The 24,127-nt window shown below is 31.9% G+C and overlaps 1 long non-coding RNA gene across 1 annotated transcript; it reads left to right on the top strand.

Moving 5' to 3' along the window:
• Nucleotides 1-9,985: 9,985 nt before the first annotated feature.
• On the top strand, nucleotides 9,986-11,012 carry LOC149575435 (uncharacterized). The gene is made up of 2 exons (XR_016359682.1): nucleotides 9,986-10,347; nucleotides 10,466-11,012. It is a non-coding gene; the product is annotated as an uncharacterized LOC149575435 (long non-coding RNA).
• Nucleotides 11,013-24,127: the final 13,115 nt, after the last annotated feature.

A 24,127-nucleotide genomic window follows, 5' to 3' on the forward strand; every position in this document is an offset into this window, starting at 1 on the left:
TATATTATATAATTAAAAAACAAAGATAGTTATAGTTGTTAAATATACACTAGATTTGTTGATATCGATCTTTATGGGAGTTGGAGATTGCTTTAAAATGATAATTAACTCTCAGAAATCTGACAAGTGAAACAATTTTGGTGGTCTCTCTATGCAGACCACTACTATAAAAAAAGGCATTGCTTACCATAAAATATTTGTTAAAGAATTTTAACTATTTTAGATTTTGAATGCAGAAACAAGCCACGAAAGGTAGAACCACTCTCTAAGTGTGAAACTAATATTTTAAGGGAGGTTGAGATGTACTCTCCTAGAAAATATTTCTAGCAACCTGATAATTGTGAGCATTTAGCCTGCACAGGGGTGATTCTAGTTGATAAAATACTAATAACTATGTCAATATGTTGATGTGTTTATTATTTTGAGTTTTTATTTTCATGTCAAGCAAATAAGTTTTTTCTATTGAATATCACGAGGGAAGGGATCTAATCATTTTGTCAACCTAGGTTGGATTGATTTGGTTTTTAACAACTCAAGTTGTTGGCTATCAAGAAAACCCTTGAAAAGACAAATTCCTTGTGATCTGGGGAGTGCATAGTGGGTTGTTTATTAATTTATAAATCCAAGTAGTTGTTTGTGTATAGTATTGTATATAGTGTAAAGTGAGGATAACAAAAGTTGTATGTCACTAGTAGCTATTTATCTTTTACGGCCAATGAATTCTTCATTAAGCTTGTGTAAGATATGAGGTTTGTGTTTTTTTAAATTAACATTTTGAATCACTCTCTTTGATTTATCATTAGAAAGAAGTACAAAATTATGTTTTCTAGTATTATTGGAGGCAACACATTTCTAAATAGAACCCGTTCTACTTTCATAGATGTTAGTAACCAAATTTGTCTTCTTTGAAAACCCTTCACTAATAACTCTAAAATGCTCAATCTAAAGACAAACTCTAAAACCAATAGTTGAGTCACTTGCAATTATTTTTTCAAGTGCTCTCTAAATTTTGAAATGAAGGTACAACTCCCTCTTTTTTATTTATAATAAATAATTTTCTGATATGTCATTAACCAAAAGGCAAAGAAGGAACACTAACATCTATTCATAAACATGATATGAATGTGAACCTTGATTTAAATAACTTAAGAAGAAATTCAAATATATAGCACACATGCTATCTAATCAATCTTCCCATTTCTAGAGAAACAAAAAGGGAGATTTGATAGTCATTGCATATATGATGCACAAAACCTCAAGATTTCATGACACAAAAGACCCTTGATAAATGAACAAGATAATATTTTGAATGTGACTGGAATAACCACAAGATCATTTCCAACTGGAGAAACGTAAATTCAAGCCATAAGATCTAAAAGTAAATTTCTCTTTATTCCAAATATATAAACAAAACAACCATATGATCATTTTATCCTTGCATCATAAACAAGTTTGCAATTAAAATGTAATTCCTTTCCTTTCTTTCTCTATTACAAATTTGAAAACTTCAAAATGTATTCCCTTTCCTTCCGAAATGCACATGCATGTGAAAAAGGAGAAGAAGAACTCTGTTACAATAGATTTTCCCCCATTAAATAATTTTCCTCAAGAAGTTATTAACTACCACAACTTCTTCTTATCGAACCGATTTACATTTTTGTCTCCTTACCTTATCCCCCACTTCAATTTCACAAATCTTTATGCACATTACAATAATAATTAATTCTATTAAGAGTTAATTATTTTACATTCCTCTTCAAATTTAATCCACTCTCGTTAACTCACCTAATTTATTTCTTTTCACATTATGATAATAATTAATTCTCATAGAATTAATTATGTGAGAGATTAATGTTATTTAGATTAATTTGATATTTAATTATTTAGCATTTGAATATTTGAATATTTAATTATTTTAAAGAATTAGATACTATATAATGCAAAATAATTTATAAATGATATTTCAAAGCTTACCTTTTGCTAATCTCTCACATTGTTCAGTGAAGAGGGGATACTTATGGTTTTAAAACCCTAGTAACAATAGATATACTATGTAATATATGTTCGATTATTTTTGTTTTTGTTTTATAAAATTTTCATGGTTTATTGATGCCATCTAAAAAATGTCATTACATACTCTCAAAAGTTTAGATGTCAAATTATGTTGAAGGACTGCATGCTTTTTAAGTATATTCTAGAACTTTTAATCTGATAATGATCATTTCAATCAAAAAAATGGAATCATTGACAAATTGTTCTAAATTGTTTCAAAAGGAAAGGAAACCTTGAAGTAAGAATAAATATGACAATGAGATATTCAAACATAGCAAAAGGACCTTTTAACTTAGATGGAAAACACAACTGATAATCCTTTCAGAAACCAGAAATTTGAAAAGAAAAGGTTTGAGAAGACTCTCTTATAGGTCAACATCTTTAAGAATAAGTTAGAGATCCATTGAAGAAAAATGTGCATATGATGGAATGCTTTTGTGGAAGACCTATAATATAATAGAAATAAATTGACGATTAGGACAGTCATACAAATAAACAATTCAATTTAATAAAGTATTTACAAAAATATAAATTAAAAGAGATTTGTCATAAAATGGCGTTTGTGAAAATGGTTGGAAAATTAGTCATCTATAGAAACCTTTGGTCAACTACTTTAGTCAAATTATTATCTTAATATTATCTTGGATTTATAATGAATGATAAACATTTTCAACAATTCTATTTTAGAGAATCATTTGGCATAGCTATAGAGGTCAGTATCTACGAATTGAGATCAAAAGTCAGATGATTAAGGAAGAAATTTGTAGGCTTTTGTAAACTTGAATCTCAAAATGGGGAAAATGAAAGTAGACATGACCTCCTATAAAGGTGAAGTAGATTTGATTGTCATCCATTAAACAGAATTTGACATCTCAACTTCCAATAAAATATGAAAATATTATAAAAATAAACACGAGAAAAATATAGGACCATATTATTACTTAACATACCTGGTTCAATTATTTTTATATGGAACACCTTGGCTCTGATGACATTAGGCATGCTTGTCTTTGGGTGTTTAGGAGAGAATTTGTTTGACATTGTTTGCGATGACATTGATTGTTTGTACTATGTTTGTGAGAGCATAATACAACATCTACTCGTATGTCGCTCTTCTTTTCTCATACATCTGATGTCTCAAATCAACTTTTGAATTTTTCAATTTGAACAAGTACGGGTGAAAGTAGGGCAACTGCATTTTCACATCATTGTGGAGAGGTCTTCTTCTCAAGTTAAACATAATTATCACACTCCATCATTTGCAACTTCACAGGGACAATCTACTCCCAAACTAGACTATAGTCCAAATTGATTGGAAGGCTTCTTATTAACTGCAACTGACTCACTTAACAGCAATTGCATTACAAGCAACATTTTTAAAAATAATTCACCTAATCGTCGCAACTGCGATGCAATGTTCTGATTGCTAGTCGTCCCTTGCACAACACAACTATTGTAAGAATGTCACAATTACGACAACTAGTCTTGATAGAACAACATTGCTCCCACAACGCAGGTGTTGCATGGACGTCACAATTGTGATGATGGATTGCTTAAGAAGTCATAATTCTGATGGTTTAGTGTTGCAATTGTGACATCCTCAACATGAACTCTTGTCCCTTCCTTCTTCCAAGTTATGATAGTTTTATATGTCGCAATTGCGACATATGCCCTTGTTGTCGCAATTTGTGACAACAAAAGTCCAACGCTATTTGATGGGAGCTAATTTGTGGTTATGTTGTTTGGGCAATGGGTGACCATCACAATTCTTGCCCAAATGTAGAAGTGGTTTAATAGTGAAATATGTTATAATATTTAGAATAACTGAGAGAGTTGGGGGGGGGTGAATCAGTTATCCAAGGTCTAGATGTACCAATTGAACGAACAAACACTTAATCAACTTCAAATCTTATCATTCCATAGGTCGGTCTCTACAGTCAACTAATAGTAACATCAACTAGTTGTCCATTGTCCTAAATATAACAGACTTGTAGATAAACATTAATTAGTTAACATAAATAACATCCACACAAGTTTGATATTAGGATTTAACGTGGAAACTTAATTTTGGAAAACCACCAGCAACATGTCACTAAGTTTCACTCTTTTGAAGTGAGCTGTGTTGGGAGCCAACCCTATTCAAGGTTAGAAAACACACCATCAAATGTGATCTTGTTAAATGATTTAATCACATTCTATTACAATGTCACCCTGCTAAAGGATTTACACATGACTGTTAGGTCAACCTTGATTAAAGGATTTAAAATACTATTTACAATGGTTAGAAAGTAATAGAAGGTTTTGATTTGTTAAGTACAACTCACTTTGCATGTACAATCTCTATTCTTCTCATAAGATGATTAACTGTCTGGCCTCCGTTGTCATCTCAGTCTCTGATTCGCTTGACAACTCTTGAAGCAATCACTCTTCACCTCTTCTCAAATCTTCTGAGCTTTCTGCTTAGATTTGCCAGTCAATAACATCAGAAAGTTCTCCAACTTTCAACAACTCTTTGTGGAACATATTGAAAGTTCACCCTTGTACCTCCTTAAATAGATAATTATAATCTTGTGCCATTTTAACATCATCATAGATGTTAGGGTTTACAATTAGATCTATCACATACAATGTATTTGATCATCATCTTGATTATCCTCTTCTTTTCTAGAAAATTCTCTTGGAATCTATTCCTTAGATCATTTACCTAATCCTCTTCTGGTATTAAATGATCTAACTCATTGATCTTTACTTTCAACATGCTTTCCATATTCCAAGGAATCAACTTAGTCGGCTGGAAGTTACGATTTCTCACAAATAATTAAAATGTTGTTTTGTGGCCAACACTGTGTTCTGACACTTGATTATCATTGGGTTACTTGGTTGCTACTAAATTTCTTCTTGGCACATAAACTGTCACTCGGTTGATATTGATGCTTGGTCAACACTAATGTTGCTCGGCTTGTTTTGGCACTCGCTCGACACTAGCATCACTCATCATACACTTCAATTTCTATTAACTTCTACTCTGTTGCTTGGTCAAGCCTATGCATTTGATCTATCTTTGATCACACCTTCAAGGCTCGAGCATTATTGTCTTCTCCACTTGTAGCATGCTTTAAACAATCACTTTATCTTGTCAAAGTCCAACTAATTATGTATCCATTTATAGTTTCCTCTTCATAAGTCAACCTTTCCTCTAGATACTTTTGTTATGAACAACTTAAAATCTTCTTCATCAATTAGATAGATAAGGATAATTTCCAACAAAATCCACAATGATAGCAAAGGGTAGGTATTATAAATTTACCCTTTTGGGGGATAATTATCAATGTTTATTTAATGTTTATTTAAGTGGGGTGTAATAGGGAGACCAATGATACATCCATGAATGAAAAGAAATATTGAAAAGAGGATAAAACTAAAAATTAGGTTAAAGAAGAGATTACTTTGAGTATGGACTATTTTTTAGAAACTAAAATTTATCTTTGTGAAGAATTTTCTTGAATACAACAATAAGTTATGGTGTTTATATTCTCGAAGAATATATATTTTATTTTATTTTTCCTTTAGAATTAGATGTGGGAAGAGACTAAGGATGATAAAATTATTAATTTCTTTAAGATGTCTTTAATTTAATAATATCCTCCTATTTCTATGATTAATGTCGAGAGACATTCTATAATGGTAGAATGGGTGGAGCATGATATCATGAGGGTGTTAATGTTAATAATTATCTTTATAGGTTAGATTTGACAACCATCTACATGTCAAAATTCCTATATTTATTATTAGCATAATATACTTTTAAAAATCATTTAATATATACTAAAATTACAAAATTTGGAGATATAATAATCAAAATTTTTATAAATAAAAACAAAATAAATTAAGACAATGCCAAAAAATAAATATAAACATTTTTTAGTGTAGTAAATTAAATTTAAAGTATTTTATAATTGATATTTCTTGACATTTCTTTAGATAGATTTATTAAAGATATTTATACTAGTTTTAAAAATATGTGAAGATTGTTACCTAGAATGCTATAACCAAAAATAGTCAATTAGAAGCAAATGCCAAGAAAATCACATCTATTTTGATATTGAGTAAAGTTAGAGCTATTATTTATTCATAAAAGAATGTTCAAATTTTGAAGAAAATCTCAATTGTGGTGTTTGAAACCAACACATCTTTTTAGGATGTTATGTGGCTTTTGGAAACACAAGCTGACCTCGTCATGTGGCAACTTGCAAAGGGAAGTGTTAGGAGGTGAAGGGAAAATGGTGGGGGTTTCATTCTTAGAATATGATGCATTTTATCCCTTAAGTGTGGGATTAGGTGTGCAAATCTACGTTTGAAATGTCATTTTGATATTAATGTGATATTGGCTTCCATTTTGATCATTCACATATTATTATAAAAAAAAAATTTCTTTTAAGGTTGGAAAACTTGTGGAGGAGGCTCAAGGATGAGAGTTTGAGACTTTTGGGCTTGACTAGGATGGATTTTAGAGGTTCATAGTGGTTTAGTCTCACTTTGATATTACCATTGTGTGAACTTGTGTTATTGCTTAATTTGTGTGTTGTAGGATAGTTCTACTTTTTATAGTATCTTATATTTTATAATTTCTTAGTTAGCATGAATGACCAATGGCCTTGAGGTTTCGACTTTACTGTTGTTGAAGGGCATTTACATGTATTTTGTTTATAACAACATTTCATGAGAAGTTTGAAGAGTTTTATGAAAATAGTGTTTTTTTTTCTATGAGTTTGAGCTACAATTTTGGAGTTTTGCTTGAGTATATTTGCAATGGATGCATATGGTTGTTACCAAATGTATTTTGTTGTAATGATATTATATAACCCATGACAACACCGATGCACTAAACATTCTAAATCAATTGTACTAATTTTATTTTGGTGTGATTTGGTGATTATTTTTGTTTACCTGATTTTCTTCATCATCTTTTTACAAATTTGATATAGAAGTCCAAAGAAGTTATCCAAATCTAATTATTTTATGTGTAGGGGACAATACAAAGATGAATTTCATGACATAAAAGTTGCTATTAAAAGGTATGTAAGGGAAATTAAAGATGTTAAACTCTTTCTTTATTGCGAAGATAAGTCTAATTTCGATACTCCAAATTTGGATCTTGAATTTGTCCTATCCAAATACACTCACATAAGAAGGGATATTGGAGCTTATTATACTCTTTTTATTAAATGGAAATGCAAGATATGGGATGAAGAATTTTCTCCTTATTCAATATTATCTTGGTGATTATTCCAAATGGTGTACATTTTAGTGTCTCACTAGCACATATCTTATTTCAATAGTAAGAAGTAGATAATCAGATTTGTTGAAGGAATGCATCTTAAATTATCAAGGGCAATTTTAATTAAGTAGATGATAAGGAAAATTGAGGAAATTAAAAAATCTTAATTAGAAAAGTGATGGTTTTTGTAGTTAAAAAATAATAAAATTTTAAAAACATTGAATTCCTTTATAAGGCCATATAAAGAGAAATAATTTTGAAACTTTAAAAGATTTGTTGTTATTACTTTTGTTCAGTAAAATAAGTAGCCCACAAGAACCTCAAAATTTTGGTTACATTAATTTTTACTATCTCCATACTTTTTCTAATTTAAAACTTTGCAGTGTCACATGAATGAACCTTAAAACGTGTCATTGTGATAATGATAATTATGTGAATCTCAATCTAATATGTAATATAACATTCATATTCCACAAAAAAAAGGCCAACAAATAAGCTTCAATCTATCCAAAATATAACCTTGTTTTACTAAGCTATGAAAATACAAGGCAAAAATTATGCTTAGGACAAGCCCTCAACTATTGTATTATAGGTCTTAAGTTTTACCTAAAAGATATAAAACATTGCACATAGTTAATTTTAGGCCTTGAAAAAATATATCATCCATAGTAAATACCCTTCACCATCCATTTGGAAAACTAAAAGGATTGGAAGCAATCTCCTTTATTGACACCCCATAGTTCACATGGTAAATAGTTGCTTGTATTAGCCTATCTAACTGTCCACTCATTTGATGGTCTAAGATATAAGTTCTTCCACAATGATGTAATCCTCAAAAACATGAATGATGAACTTATTCTCAATACATACACATCATCAAAAGTTCAATAATTTTTAAATTGACATCTTTGTGTACACATTCAGAAAAACTATATCTGCACATCTAAACCCTGTGATAATATCTTTCCACTTTTTCTATATAAGTTCAAGTTAAATATTTTAAATAAGAGATTAGCTCTAAATGAATGAAGAATTTTCAATCTTATTTTCATTAGCTCCTATCTACTTCATTTTTGGTGTAAAAAATCTCATTTATTGAAGTTATTTTTCAAGTATTAGCTCATGTTTTCATTAGCAGCTGTCAACAAGCAGTAAGAATTTTTCAGGGCAAGCCTTAGAATCATTTCCTCAATTGAGAAATCTTAATTGTTACACAATTCAAGGAAAGTTGCAAGCAACGGGCATATGTCGCATTTATTTTGAATTCAATCCTCAATTTGTTTCGAATATGAACTCAAATTTATTTCTTTCTCGATTTGTAAATAGGAGTTAATAACTAGCACCTGTACCTACAAGAGGTACAATGATTAAGCCAAAAAATAGGCATAAATTGTTTAATGTATTAAGAGGTTGAAGGGAGAGGGGAAAAAAAAACAGTTTTCTCCTCCTATTTCTACCACACTTATTTCTTCTTTTTCTCTTTCTATTGTTGCTTCTCCTTCTCTTTTCCCTCCTCCATTGTCTTCTCCTTCTCCTGGCTCTATGCTCATTTTATGAACTTCTATTTTTGATTCATCTTCTTTTTCTCTTGATCCTTTTTTGTTCTTTGTCCACTCTTCGCCTTTTTCTCCTCCTCCTCCTCCTTTATCCTTTTCCTTCTACTTATGCTTCTTTTTCTTGAAGTTCTTTTTGCACTTTGTTTTTCCGTCCTTTTCCCCCCTCTTCTCCTTATCATCGTAGATGCTCATAGTCCTTCTAGTAGATCAATTGACTAGTGAAAATCCCCTACCTTGGTTCCTTTATCTTTGTATATGGGCTATAGTAATATAGTTTATGGTCGTATATTAACATTGAATTGTAACTAGAGGAACTACAATAGTATGGTTTGATTGTCAAGTATGTAAATGTGCCCAAAAAAAGTTAATTATTGATATTAGAGAATGTGTTTTGTATATGCTACATGTGTGAGAGAGATTGAAACAACATGTTTCATTAAATTTGTAGAAATAAAAAGTACACCATCAAATCAATAATTCATTTGTAATCTATATTAAAATTAGTATAGAAGTGAAATTCAAATTTTTATCACTCTAGTGAAATAAATGTTGATATCGTAATGTTAGCCTGCCTTCAACACCCAAGTTTCAAACTTTGAAAATTGGTCTCATATAAAGAAGTTCTCAAATCATTTCATTTTCATGTGGATTTTGCAACTAACGATACCTTTGTAAAGTTTGATATAAAGAGAATCAAGGTTCTCAGTTGTATTGAACTTGAACTCGAATCTCAAATCTCAAAGTTCAAAGCTTAGGCCAAAGTGCGAAATTTCAGAAGCACAATTTAGATTTTCAAGTGTAGATTCAAGTAAGGTTCACATGATTCAGAGTCCCGGTTCAAAGTTCGAATTGGGCTCATAATTCAAGAGTCACTCAAGGTTAGAGTTCAAAAGCTGATTGTCATGCAGTTCCATTTGTTCAGGTTCCCTCAATTCAAAGGTATAGAATAAAAATTAGAGTTTCAATGTTCAGATTTGAGAAATGAGTCTTAGTGTGAATAATTCAAAATCACAAGCTCAACAATATATATGGCTAATGTTATTATAAGAGGATGTAATGATTTTGGAGTTGGATGCCACTTGCAATGCTAATGATTTCTTCAAATGATAATTTTGATGAGATGGGCATCAACATGCTAATTATTGGGTAAGAGGATATTATCATCTATACCATTTCATATCATATTCATGAACAAGAAGCTACCGAGCATAACTGAATGGAGACAATTCACCTTCACTCGTTCATCTAACATAATTGGCGGCCTCCTACATTTTGAGAAATCTGATTGATTCAGTAGATTTATGGATAGTTCAATGAAACTGGTGACACTACTTCCCATGGAATGGTACACAGTGGCTCATAAGTCCCATGACTAGATAATTCCAAGTTGATTATTTAACTTTGGAAAATTATGCTTCCTTGATAGGGTTTATGTCGTGGTTCTGCAGTGACCTTGGACAGGTAAAAGTTGGAGTTTCTTTAATGTTGGAGCGCTAATTCTCGTTGCGTAAGAATTGAGCTCGTGTAACCCTATACAATAATAGGAGATTTCTTGTGCAATGCTTGACAATGTTCACAGGTAGAAAACAAAGAAGTCCGAGCCAAAGCATGAAGAACGCGCGCAAACTGTTTGACAGAATGCCCGCTTGTCATGACGATCAACTGCGTGGCACAGCTTCATCGAATTCACTCGATACATGATTTGGTCAATGAAGAGTAGGATCTACGACGGAAGGAAATATGCGTGGGTGTCGTCAAATCATGCCGATGACAGAACATGGGTAATGCACGCGAACTGTTTGACAAAATGCCTTGGTAGTAAGAGGCAAGTTTCCAAGTGAAGGGCATGCGAGTTATACACGCCGCTCATAACACCAAGCAAACATATATGGTGATATGCTCCGCTTAACAGGGGAAAGAGTCCATAGGAAATCAAAGCTTTTTATAGTATCATCTAGTGCACGAACGGTGGATGTGGTCTCCACTACATACGGGTACTCCGGTTTGATAACTCTATTGGTCGACTTCCCCATGATTCTAATGGATTCGGCTTCGGCTATCTTCCATCCAAACTGTACAGTTGACCAATTTTTAACAATCGAAAATATCATGAATTTTTCTGAAAATTTCCACATTTAATCTTTATGATCTGCATAATTTATACTCGAAAACTACAAAAAAAAATGAAAAAAATTTAGATTTTTGTGAATCTGAAAAAAAATGTGAGAGTTTATTTTATCTTCGGTACATTTTGAAAGGAAATTAACCTGTCCTGATTTGAATATCTCCGAGTATCGGGTTACGCTAGAGATAGGATGAAGTTTTTTTTTTCATTCATGATCACAGAGATTGCAAGGCGGGACTTCACTTGAGTAATGCCAGATGCAAGGGGTCACATTCGGGGGCAGTCTCAAGGAACAAAAATGCTTCACAAACTTAGTGTCGAACTTCCCTATATAGATTGCTAGGCTGTTGAGGAAAATGTGAATTGAATTCATACTCAAGGTGGAACTTTGTTTTCACAGGTTGTGACCTCAATCATCGATTTTCTTGTCACCATGTTAAGTGCAAAGGTACAGAAACCGCATGGAACCGTTTGACAAAATGCCTGAAAATGGACAGAAGCTATAATGGTTGCAATATCTGACGAATGTTTCAAAGCATCGGGTCATCTTTCCTTATAAGATGAACCAGAAGATTGGATGTAGGGAACCTAGACATGCCCGACTCCAACGTCATTATGTGCCTTTCTCTATGATCGAATTTGAAAGCTTATTCATGTCTCCATGTTTGGAATACCCTGATCACACATCAGACAGTGGGGGTAGATCGTCTTCTACATGCAATTTGAAGGTATACTGAGAAGGATGGGCACTTTGCATACAATTTCAATGTGGAATCAAAATTTTTATCGGTTATGATATTGTTAGTTGAATTGGGTGAAGACATATAAATAGGGTAGTGGCTATAAATGCACTTAGACTAGTGTTAGTCTTAAGTCTTTTACATATAAGTGAAATACATTCAAAAAGAGGTGCATATAAGTTGCACCCATGCTTACAAAGGCCAGCACACATGTCAAATTAAATTGTTGACCATGACAAATAACAATCCAAGCGTCAACCATCCATGAGTTTGAGAGGATTTCCATCATTGTAAAGTGTCTATAGGTGCCTTCTAATAAGTTGAGTAACATTATCATATAACGGGCGCTCATAACCGAAATATTAAGGGGCTATTCCTAAAGGTTTTTATAGAAACTTTATAGAATATCGAGAATCAGTTATGATGATAATTGAATTATTATGAGGTGAGCTAACTATTAAATAAGTGACTAATAACAAAAGTTCAGTTTTTTTTTCCTTTTCACAAGTCTTTCGGTTGCGGGAAGGAGATATTTTGTTGTATCAGGGAAATAGGGGAAGATTATTTGTTTTCTGCAAAAGTGGATTGTAATTACAGAGACAGAGCAATTGTGTGGTTTCTTTTGTTATGTATTTAGAAGAGAGGGAATGTGATATTATCAGATGTGTGGTTAGAATATATCTTTCTTGGATTGATATTATCACATGGTCATGTCTTTCGTGTTTTGGATCCGTTCTTGTGGCTAGTTATAGTTTGTAGAATAAATAATATTTTCTTCATTTTCTTTGCAATGTAAAGAAGGATTGAATAAATGGACGTCCGGCTATTTGCTAATCTTTCTCTCTTTGTTCTGATTTGTAAATCTAGCAACCACATTCGTTTCATGTTTATGAATGAATGTTAGAAAATCTTCATCTAATTCATTGTAAATCTTTATGAGGGAGTAGTGCCTCTCAATTCAGAGGATGATTATCAATCAATGATAACTCATTTGACTATTAGTACATTTTGTTCTTCTTTTCGAGCATATTGAGTCATTATTTTCTTCTTTTTTCGAATGACAAACTTGTTTACCGGTTTGACAATTGTTAAATAATCAATAGAAAGATTACTATTATATAATATGTAATAGAAAAAGATCATAAGCATGTAGAAAAACTAATAGATACTCGGAACTCGGTCAGCACTGAATGACTCGGTGAGTACTGAAGAACTCAATAGATACTAAACTACTTGGTTGACACTACATGGCTCAATCAACACTATCTTCATTCACTTCGTGAACACTGCAAGCTTGATGGACATTGATATGCTTGGGTGACAGTGCAGAGCTCGATTAACATTGTATCTTTCATCCCTTATACTAAAGAGCTTAGTAGCCTCTGCTACGCTCGAGTAACACTACACTTTGGCTTAGAAGCTTGGTAGACATTGTAAAACTCAGAAAGCACTCTATTCTGTCTCAGATGCTCGGTAGAGACTATGAAGCTCGACATGAACTGTAATATGGTTGATTAGCTCAGTAGCAACTAAAACACTTGATTAACACTGCTAGCAGTACGATAGGCTTGATAGAAACTGTAGAGCTCAGTAGCAATGTAACCAACTAAGTGTTAAGTCACTAATAGACAATGATTTGACCATAAGGTCAACAAATGTTTCTATTGCAATTTTTAACATTTATTGCAATTTTTAACATAAGGCATAGCTCGTAAACCACGCATTCGCTCATCTCCCTTCTCCAGTCTCCCACTCCAATTTTTCATCATTGGTGCCAACTTTGAGCAATTCATTCTACCTTAACACTCATATCTCTCATTAGAATTCACATTTCATCTAGTAGAGCACCTCTGCATCGGTTCCCCATAGAGTCCCAACCCTTCATAAACTAGAAACAAATTTAATTAGACCTGTTGTTTATTTGTGATAAGCTCATTGTGATTTATTGGCCCATTTTGATTAGTCTTTTTAACCCACATATTTAGTTTTGATTAAAATCACTAGCTTTCCAACTTGGTCAATTTTTTTGTATTTGTTGGATAACTAAGCGAGGGGTGGGGGTGAATCAATTAGAACTAGTTATCACACAACCCTTTGAAACATTCCAACATCAATAATATAATATAAGCTTTAATAATAAACACTCGGTGTAAACATCCAACTTAGTACTTACCAAACTTATCACTTTATGTTCCTTGCATTACTGACTACCAATAGACTTCCTGTTATTATCGATTAAACTTAGTTATTACCGAGTTGCAGTATAATTTAATACATGTGAAAATATGGTAATTAGGATACATGTTTAGCTTAAGGGGACCTAGTGAGTCAACTAGGTTATTATGTGTGATATAGCCTACATAATGGGTCCTAATGGGTCTTTGTAGGATGTAATAGGTTTCATTGGGTAATAATCCATGTCCTATTTTAGGTTTCTCCACATAGGGACCCCTTTTGGTACATTTATAGGTACAAATAGGGTAATTAGGATACATGTTTGGCTTAAGGGGGCCTAGTGAATCAACTAGGTCATTATGTGTGTTATAGCTTACACAATGGGACCTAATTTGGATGTGATGCATCCACAACTAGATTGGTCCGAGATTGTGGCATATACCTACCAATGCGATCAGATGACAATGTGGTTTCTTTTGTTATGTATTTAGAACAGAGAGAATGTGATATTATTAGATTTGTGGTCATAATATATCTTTCATGGATTGATATTGATCGTGTGGTCTTGTCTTTCGTGTTTTGGATACATTCTCGTGGTCAGTTATAGTTTGTAGAATAAATAATATTTTCTTCATTTTCTCTACAATGTAAAGAAGGATTGAATAAATGGTTGTCTGGCTATTTGTTGATCTCTCTCTTTGTTCTGATTTGTAAATCTAGCAACCACATTTGTTTCATGTTTGTGAATGAATGTTAAAAAATCTTCATCTAATTCATTGTAAATCTTTATCAGAAGGAGTCATACCTCTCAATTTAGAGGATGGTTATCAATCAATGATAACTCATCCAACTATTAGTATGTTTGTTTCTTCTTTTCAGGCATGCTAAGTCATTATTATTATTATTTTTTCAAAGGACAAACTTGTTTACTAGTTTGACAATTGTTAAATAATCAATGAAAAGATTACTATTATATAATATATAATAGAAAAAGATCATTAGCATGTAGAAAAACTAATATGACTAAATTTGATCATTTTTTAAATCATAAATAAAAATACATGAAATAACAATATAATGTAAATTCTCTACATAAACAAATTAAAAACAACTAGAAAGGTAATCTATTGAATTATTTTAAAGTAAAAATTCACAAATTAAAAAAAATTCATCCACAACATCACAAATAATTAATATATTTTATCATAATTTATCAAATAAGTATTTTATTAAAAATCCATACCATTATTATTAAATTATTACACTTAAAATTTTCTAATAATTGTTATCCCTAAAATGGTTTTGGTAAAGATTTTTAATTTCTCAATATGTAATAATATCTCCATTTAACATTTTAAAAATAAAATATTATGCATACAAGTCAAACTTTCTATTTATTCAGGGTGCGAATGTTATAGCTTAATTAAAAGAATTACCGTACAGGGTGCGAATGTTATAGCTTAATTAAAAGAATTACCGTACAGGGTGCAAATTCTATTGCTCAATGGAAATGATGAAAACGGAATTCAAAAGCATTAGGGGAGAGGATCCAATAGTGGAGCGGGGTCCAATAGTGGATCACCCTATGGTGAACATAGATTCCAATCTTCCAACACATTTTTACTATATATTGTAATTAATTGATCTATTTGTAAATATAAAAAAACTAAGTGTTGATAAAAAATACACCAATTCTTGAACACATGAAAACTTATAAATGTTATAGAAAAAATAAATAAATGAATTCATTAATGAGTGAAATAAATTTGTTTTTGTCTCAAACAAAATATCATAGCTATCTAATATATGTATGTCACTCAAAACATAATATGCTCACTTAAATAAACATTGATATCTTAGTGTACACATACTATTCTTGTGTGTACTACTATTGGGGCAGCAATGTACATGCATGAAGTAAACCATATCAATAATATGTATCATCACAAATATAAAAGGTGAATATCAATAAATGCCTTGTATTTTCTCATGAAATGTGTGAGATTGTCAAAAAAAAAATTAGTGTCCAACTATTGGTCCCTATGTGTTGGATAGAGGTTGTATTTTATATAATAATGTGTTATTTTTATAACAACAAATAACTTTTTTATGTTGAAGTATTTGTCCTTTTGTGTTATATATAACAAATATTTATGATTAATAATAACTATTTGGTCCATTTAAATTGCATATATGTTACATTTCATATAGTTATACAATACTTTATTAACAACAAATGATAATTTTAAATTCAATTAGTAGATATTTTTAGATTAACCTTTGGTCGAACGTTCAAAAAGTCATTTTTAGACACATTTCATTAGGTGCACTATTTTAATGAGTTGTGTGATGAGTCACACCTTCAAACCTTAGTTATAGGTAGTTCAATGTCCATTTTATATTTCAAAAAAAAAAAAAGATCTTACGACATCCCATGTAGTAGCTACATGTTGACGAAGTTAGCCCTCACCACTATTGGGTCCTCTCCTCTACTGGCTCATTCTCAATGTCATTTTATGCACTTACATTGAGATATGTGGGCTCTATATAATTTCCATATGTAATATAACTACATGAATAACTTCTGAAAAACTAACAATTAATTTATTGTTAGTCCCTGTCTTATAAGCAGGGAACTAATGTTTTCACTGCACCATTTTAATTAATTTGTATAGAAAAACACTTTAAAAGTCTAAAGTTTGGTTGAAGATTATTTATAAAATGAATTCATAAAGAATAATTGCTAATTTTTAATTAGCTGTAGCCAATTTTAGTGGGGTTTAATTTAAATTTTTAGTACAAAAATAACATAAAAAAGTACAAAGATAATTATGAATTAATTGTCAGTCCTTAATTAGGGAGAGTAGTAGATCAGTACAGACGGGTATTCAATTTGTAGGGCAAAGAAGTCCTTATATCGGCCTCTCACATCAGCAAAATTAGGGAGATTCAATTCGTAGGACAAACTTTGAAATTCCCAACTAGATTTCTTGTGAAGATAGAGGTTTTTGTTTGAGCTTTTTTGAGTTAGCTTAATGACATATATTATTTGTATTATCACACATACATTTTAATCATTCTAAACTTGAAGAATAAATAAATTTTATTATATTGTATAAGTAACTCATGTTAGCCTCTATAAAAAGGAAAACTTTGTGTCACCAAAATTAGCTTACTAAAATTAAAAATAATTTTTCACATAGAATAATTATAATACCATATATAATTTTAAAATTAATTTGACATTATTCATAACAAACAAGTAACAAATATCAAAAATTTTAAGTGTTGTTTTAGTGCAATTTATAGATAATTTACTCTAATTTCATTATAAATTACATAGGGCAGGGACTAAAGCTCTATCAGAGCTCTTGTTATATTTAATGTAACATCCCACACAATTGCATGGTTATTAAATTTAAATTTAATGAAAATTGTTCTGTAGTTTTACCTGTTTAACCACACACAAGATAAAAAATAAATTAAAATATAGAAATCAAGGATTCCATGCATGATAACCATAAAAGGCTTCCAAATTTGGGTTAAATGAGACAGCCATAATCAATTGTAAAAGTTCATTTTTAATAAAGTGTGTTGCATAAAGATAATAATGCAGTGCAAACTGACATGGGCAATCTGTAAGACCGGCTTATGATAAGGATACAAAAAAGGACCAAACAAATTGTATAAATGTTCAAACATTTGGAAAAAAAACTTTGCAAATTGAATAATTTGCTTGATGGCTGAACTTCAAACAATAATAAAACATTTTTAAAAGAAGAGATGGCAAAGAAGGAATATGCATATGACCCACATTTATAAAGTCCTGAAGAATGAAAGAGGAAACCATTTTTATTGGCAGAAGAATGTCTTCCACAACCAGAGAATCGTTGTTCTTAAAAAGTTCACCCTTGTCCTGATACACCATGCACACAACAAAACTGATAATAACAACTTTCTCCATAGATTCAAGGAACAAATGAGTCATCCTGTACACCACAACCCCACCATAGCTAATCCCACCCAAATGAAACCTTCTCACACTCGCTTCAAAAGCTTTATGACAGATGCTGCCTCAAAAAACTATGTCCTTTCAACCCTTGTGAAATAGGACTTCTCAAAGAAAGCAAGGTCAGACACATTGACATTGAAATCCTACAGTCAGGGCCAGATCTGTAAATACCACTGCCAGATTGCGTTGGATCTAAAGCCATGAATCAAAACAAGGGTGGGCTTTAGGGAATGTTTAAATTAAACATAAATAAATTTATTTGAGATAGTAAGAAGTATCAGCAAAATATGAAATCAAAGTTGAAAACAAAGTAATGTAGATAACTATTCTCGATAAAATTATGCATATTGTGAAGCATAATATTCTTACCGCAAATATAGCATCCAATTTGTAAAGTAGAACTTGTTAAAATTATCGTCCACTTAGACCATCTATGAAGAAATATGAATCGTCAGTAAGGAGACATGATAAGTATAGGGTGTTTTGTCCTCTTTCTTTATGAAATATGCATATAAATGAGTAGTTCCCTGCCAGATATCAAAGAATATATGCTTACTCAGACATGAAATTGGGTATAAGAAATTATCAAATATGAAGTGATTTGTTGATCTTACCAAATGATTTTGACATACCCATTAGAACAACTTCAAGTCAATGAAATGTTAAATTGGGCTCCTGTGATGGATAATTGAATTTCGTTGGTGGAAACATTGTTATTTTAATTTATTTAGAACGCTAGTGTAGCCATTTGTGCCTTATAGTAGCATACCTTTGATTATTCTCAAATTTAAATATTGTCAGCTTTGCCAGCCGAGAAGATTGGTATTTATTTTCCTCTTAGGCAAGTATGATTTTTCATTCAATGGTAAAGAGGATGCAATGAATTTGAATGGCTATTGTGATGAACTTATGAAGACATCACTATGATTTCCTATGTTTTTTCACTCTTAGGCAAGTATGCTTTTCCTCATATTAAAGAGGGCCATAATTACATGAAAGGAAAATATGATCACTGTTGCTATGGCTATCAGCATGTGCTTTAGTACTAACTGAAATTGTCATTTCAATGTTCATTTCATCCAGGATAGCATATTTAATTTTTGTAACTTTTCTTTTCCCTGTAGATTCTCACTGTATTAGTATCTTAGAGCCTGCCCCCTTGTCTGTAACCATCAAAACGCCGTTAGTATTTTCTCCAACTTCTCTATTTGATTTCTGACTACTGAAACAATTGTGTCGATAACCTTGATGCCTGCACTAAAATCCTAGCCTCAAGTGGAAGTTACTAGTGGAATATATTCATTTAGACATCTTGTGTCTGAGTAAAAGCATAGTTTTCAATTTTCTTGTGCCTGATATAGGTCATGCAAATTTTTGACTGATGACAATAAGATAGTCTCACAAGTTTATATCAGATTGTGAATTTGTTTCCTACATATGTTCTATTTCTGACACGCATGAAGCCAAATGGATGTATGCCATAGAAAAAGTGTCCCAAGGGGATGTGCCCCTACCCCTATGCCTCTGCAAACATTAAAAAGGTTATAAATGCTTCATAGCCCTAGTCATTAGACTGGTCGGATTCTTCAACCTCATTGTCAGTGGAGTTTTGGTCAAGTATACTGAAATTGTTTGTATTTTATAGTAGAGAAATTGGTGAAGTTGAAAGATTCACAAAGAATCCATCAGGGATCAAGTCTTGCTGAGTGCAAGGCCTCCGACATCAAAAAAGGATGAGGCCGGGATCGTGCTCCGGACGAATTTGGCAAAATGAATACCCCTCAGTCCTTAATGCTTAACCAAAGAAACTAAGCAAAAATGCTGAATCTCCATAAAAAAAAATGGATATAATTATGATGACATCATGAGACATAAATTTTTGTGTGGTCTCAAAGGCTTTGATTTCGGTAAACGGATGAGGGATCAAGATGTTTCCTCTAAAAACGGTTGGGGATTGTGCCTCTCAACCCACCAAATCAAGGCCCTCGGGTACCTCAGTGTCTTACATCCTGAGTTTCTATATGGAACATGATATTATATAGGGGAATGCAATGCCTCTTTTTTGAAATTATCTACAAACACCAGTGAGAATTTAGTGTGGTTACTGGTATCTGAAACTCCAATTGTGGTTGCTTATACAATATGTATGTTGAAAATTTTAAGACTATCCTTCAAAACATTGCGTAACATTCTAAAACACAAACACGATGGTTATAACAAAGGATGGCATATGCATCTCAAATATATCCGCAAATCTACGTCGATATATTAGCCAGAGTTCCTCTGCTCTTATTTCAAACCAGGTTTAAAGAATCACTACTGGGCAATGAAAAGAGTTCCTGCGATCAAGTAAGATAATCAATTCTATGCCAGTTACTACTATTCAAAGAGGCAGAGGCATTGAACGACATAAGACAAATAGGCGGCATGGGACAATTTTCCCTCTGTGGGCATATGCCCACAGTGAAAAGCCTGTCGAATTAATTAAGAGTAAAAATTAATACTAACATAAGGAAATTACTCATTTCTTTCTATATAAATTGATTCTATATTCTATATTTTATGATGTATTATGAATGAAAGAATATTGAAATTTAATTATATTAATGTTAATAGATTTGTGCAATTCATATACTACTATTTATTTTTTAGTTTTCGTATTTGAGTTGTAAAAAAGTTAAAAGTTGTAAAGTTTTTGTACTTCTAGATTGAATTGGACTTATGTTGAATTTTTTTACAAAATAAAATCCATAATCATAAAATAGATAGGATTAATTATATATTTGAAAATTAATACAATTAATAGATGGTATTTTCAATATTTATATTAATCATACTTTAATTATTAAATATAAATTAGAAAATATATTTTTATTAAAGTATTATAAGTGTTAAAAATCTTGATGTAGTGCTTTTGATTTTTGCTAAAACGAAAAATCTTCATTAATACACATTCTTATTTTTATTTCTTTCATTGTTAGTCATATTATGCATGGAATTTCTTCAGGATCTACACCTTTATCATTTTAATTTTTTTGTGGTAGTTTCCAAGTTTTATAGTTAAATAATATTCATTATAATGTAGTCTCCTTCCCTTAATGGATCATGAGGATCTTCAAATTCTCCCATGCTAAGTTTCATCTCATACTAGATGATCTCACAGAAGATTAGGATTTGGTAATTGGGAAAGCCTAAAGAAGAAAAACCTTGCCATAAGCCATATTAAGAGCCCTAATGCTGAACTAGAATCCTTCACGAGGTAAGTTCAAGAGAAAGCATAACCCCACTTTGATGGCAACTAGTTCAATATCAAAAAATAGGAATCTGTCTCGATCTCATGGTAAGTGATCTCCTCTGCACTCAACTCCACTAGTTTCTTTGAGCTCTTATCTCCCACACAGGGTCGCTAGGGTATGGGTGATTCCGTTATCCTCTTCTAATCCTTCCTTTGCTTCAGGAGTCAACAATGTTCCTCTTAGTTTCTTAGGTGTTTCCTTCAAGGCCAAAAATTGTTCCCCTCCTCCACAGGAATGCCCTTCTTCTCTTAACCCTAACTCGTCTAGGAGAAGGAGGATGGAATTGAATTCTCAGTTGGCCTCATTTTCTTCACAACTACCTCAAGAGTTTTATAGGGTGTTTGAAATGTGGTGCGGTCCTGACATGGAAGGATTGATAGAATGGTGGAGTTCTTCATTTGTGGGTCAAGTAAGTATTTTACTTCTCGACGAGGCATTTATTATGTTAGAATGTCGTCATATTTCCCTTAAAGAGTATTTCTTCTAGACTGTAAATTAATGTTCAATGGATTTAGATTCTACTTTTTTCAATGATTTCCCAATTTCAAAGAAGAGAATCTTAGCCCCTTATTTTGCAATTAGTGAAGCATGATAATTTTCTCTCTATCTTCAATGATTATTAGATAAAGGATTTTTGGGCGTACTATGATCTTTGGACAGATGTAGTTTTTTGTTCTCCTTTATGATTGAGGAATGATATGTTTAGTTTCCCTATGCTCATTGTCATCTTTGGTTGAGAGGAATTTTTTTTTTCCCTCAATCCATAGATTTTCTTTAGTTTCTTCAACCTTGGGATGGTAGGATTCTTTTGTGGTTGTAGGTTCTCCTTGATGGCATCAAGTGTTGGTTATCACCTTCCAAATGATAGTGGTAAGTCAAGATTTGGTCCCTCATTGACAAGACCTATCATTGGCAACATTGATGATCTGGGATATTATTTAGTTTTAAGTATTCTTGTCATTCTCAAGTTATGTGATTATTCTACTCTTATTTTGTAAGGAAGGGTATGTCCTCCCAATTCCTCCTATTATGAGGCATTTGTATTATCTAGGGGACATAACTTGATTGTCTTTCTTCTTGATGTAAGGATGGGTATGCCAATGCACGTCCTTGTAATGAGGCATTTGTACTAGCAAGGTGGAATGTTATGCATGTTATTTCCAATTTGTTTGGAAGGGTATGCCCTCCCAAGTCCTCTCTCCCTATTGAGGAATCGTACTGTTGATGAGGTATTCTTTCTCTTTGTTCTCATTTGAAGACATTGTAATCAATAGGGTCGATATAGGGTTTAGGGAAAATATCAAAACTACAATTATCCAAAGATATGGACATCCTTTAAGGCTTGCAAATGGGATTAATAATAATTGAAATTTTGCATTCATCTGAATTAGAACTATACATTTTGTAACCAAGGAAAGATCCAAAAAAATTACCAATACTAGCTAAAATATCCAACTTAACAAGCTCATCCAACAAATGCTCTAGACTAGACCAATTAGGATAAGCCATTGGCTTGAAGGAAAGGGGATTGACATTGGAAAACCATTCCAAAAAGTAGAATGTGTTTTCATTGAACATTAATTTACAGTTTGAAATAAATACTCTTAAAAGAAATATGATGACATTCTAACATGATAAATACCTTTTTGAGAAGTAAAATACTTACCTAACACAAAAATGAAGAACTCCAGGGTGAACCCACAATAATGAGTTCCACTTTAATGGGACGAACAAAAATGAAAAAAATTGCAAAATGGGAAATTGAGTTTACCATACGTTCACGTGAACATACTTATTATGTTTGCGCGAACATATTTCGTATGTTCGCGCGAACATACATGATGAATATGTTTGCGTAAACATGACAAGTATGTTCGCACGAACATATGTTCGCCCAAACATAATGTTCACGCGAACATACAAAATTACATTTTTTGGGCCCTTTTTTCTTTTAATTTTTTTTTGCTCTTTCGACACCCATAATTGCAGATAAATGATCTCCTACTGTAAAATAAAAAATGCCAAAATGTGCTGCTCAGGGCAAGCTTTCTAACGACTATAATTTTAATACATATTTTAATCATTAAGGCTTTCAAATGTGAGTTTAACTCATTATAGATTCATTACCGATTAAACATCAACCGACTTTGACACCTCGGGAAAATTAGTAAACTAGGTCAAATTTTTTTTGAAAAATATGGAGGAACTAGCTTATTGAGATACCTTTCTATCCAAAAAAGAAAAATAGTTTATGATAAATTGACTTCAAATTATCTGTTTCAAACGGAACGTATGTCTAAATTACGGTTCATGTCACTTCAAAACTTCATAAACTATACAATATTCAACCAAAATAAATCAAACCAAATGCATCCTCTGGATATTGATGTTACAAATCTAACGTCAAAAGAATTACTTCATTATCATTTCTAGAAAAAAAGTTATGTGTGTCAAACAGACTGTCACTTTTTAAAATATTGAATTTTATTATGTACCACTTTTCGGAGGAGATTAAAAAAATTGACATAAATAATTTATTTTTTAAGATTAAAAAATATGGTTACAAAGTAGGAACAGAGTACTCAAAATTGTTAGTTCATGTCACCTTGAAATTATTTATAGTTTTGGAGATATAGTCACTTGAACGTGACGTTTGTTGCAAAAATATTAATTTCAGTGTCAAAATTGGTCAAAAAGTGGAACCCATTATTGTGGGATCACCCTCCGGAACCATTTTGTCAATCCTTCCATGTCAGGGTTGCACCACATTACAAACACTATGTGAAACACTGAAGGTAGCTGTGAAGAAAATAAGGTCGACTGAGAACTTGATTCCATCCTCCTCCTAGACAAGCTAGGGTTAAGAGAAGAAGGACATTCCTATGGAGGAGGG

The sequence above is a fragment of the Cupressus sempervirens genome, chromosome 2, assembly GCF_028749045.1.
Source record: "Cupressus sempervirens isolate cs-2001-9-10 chromosome 2, ASM2874904v1, whole genome shotgun sequence".
Taxonomy (NCBI): Eukaryota; Viridiplantae; Streptophyta; class Pinopsida; order Cupressales; family Cupressaceae; genus Cupressus; species Cupressus sempervirens.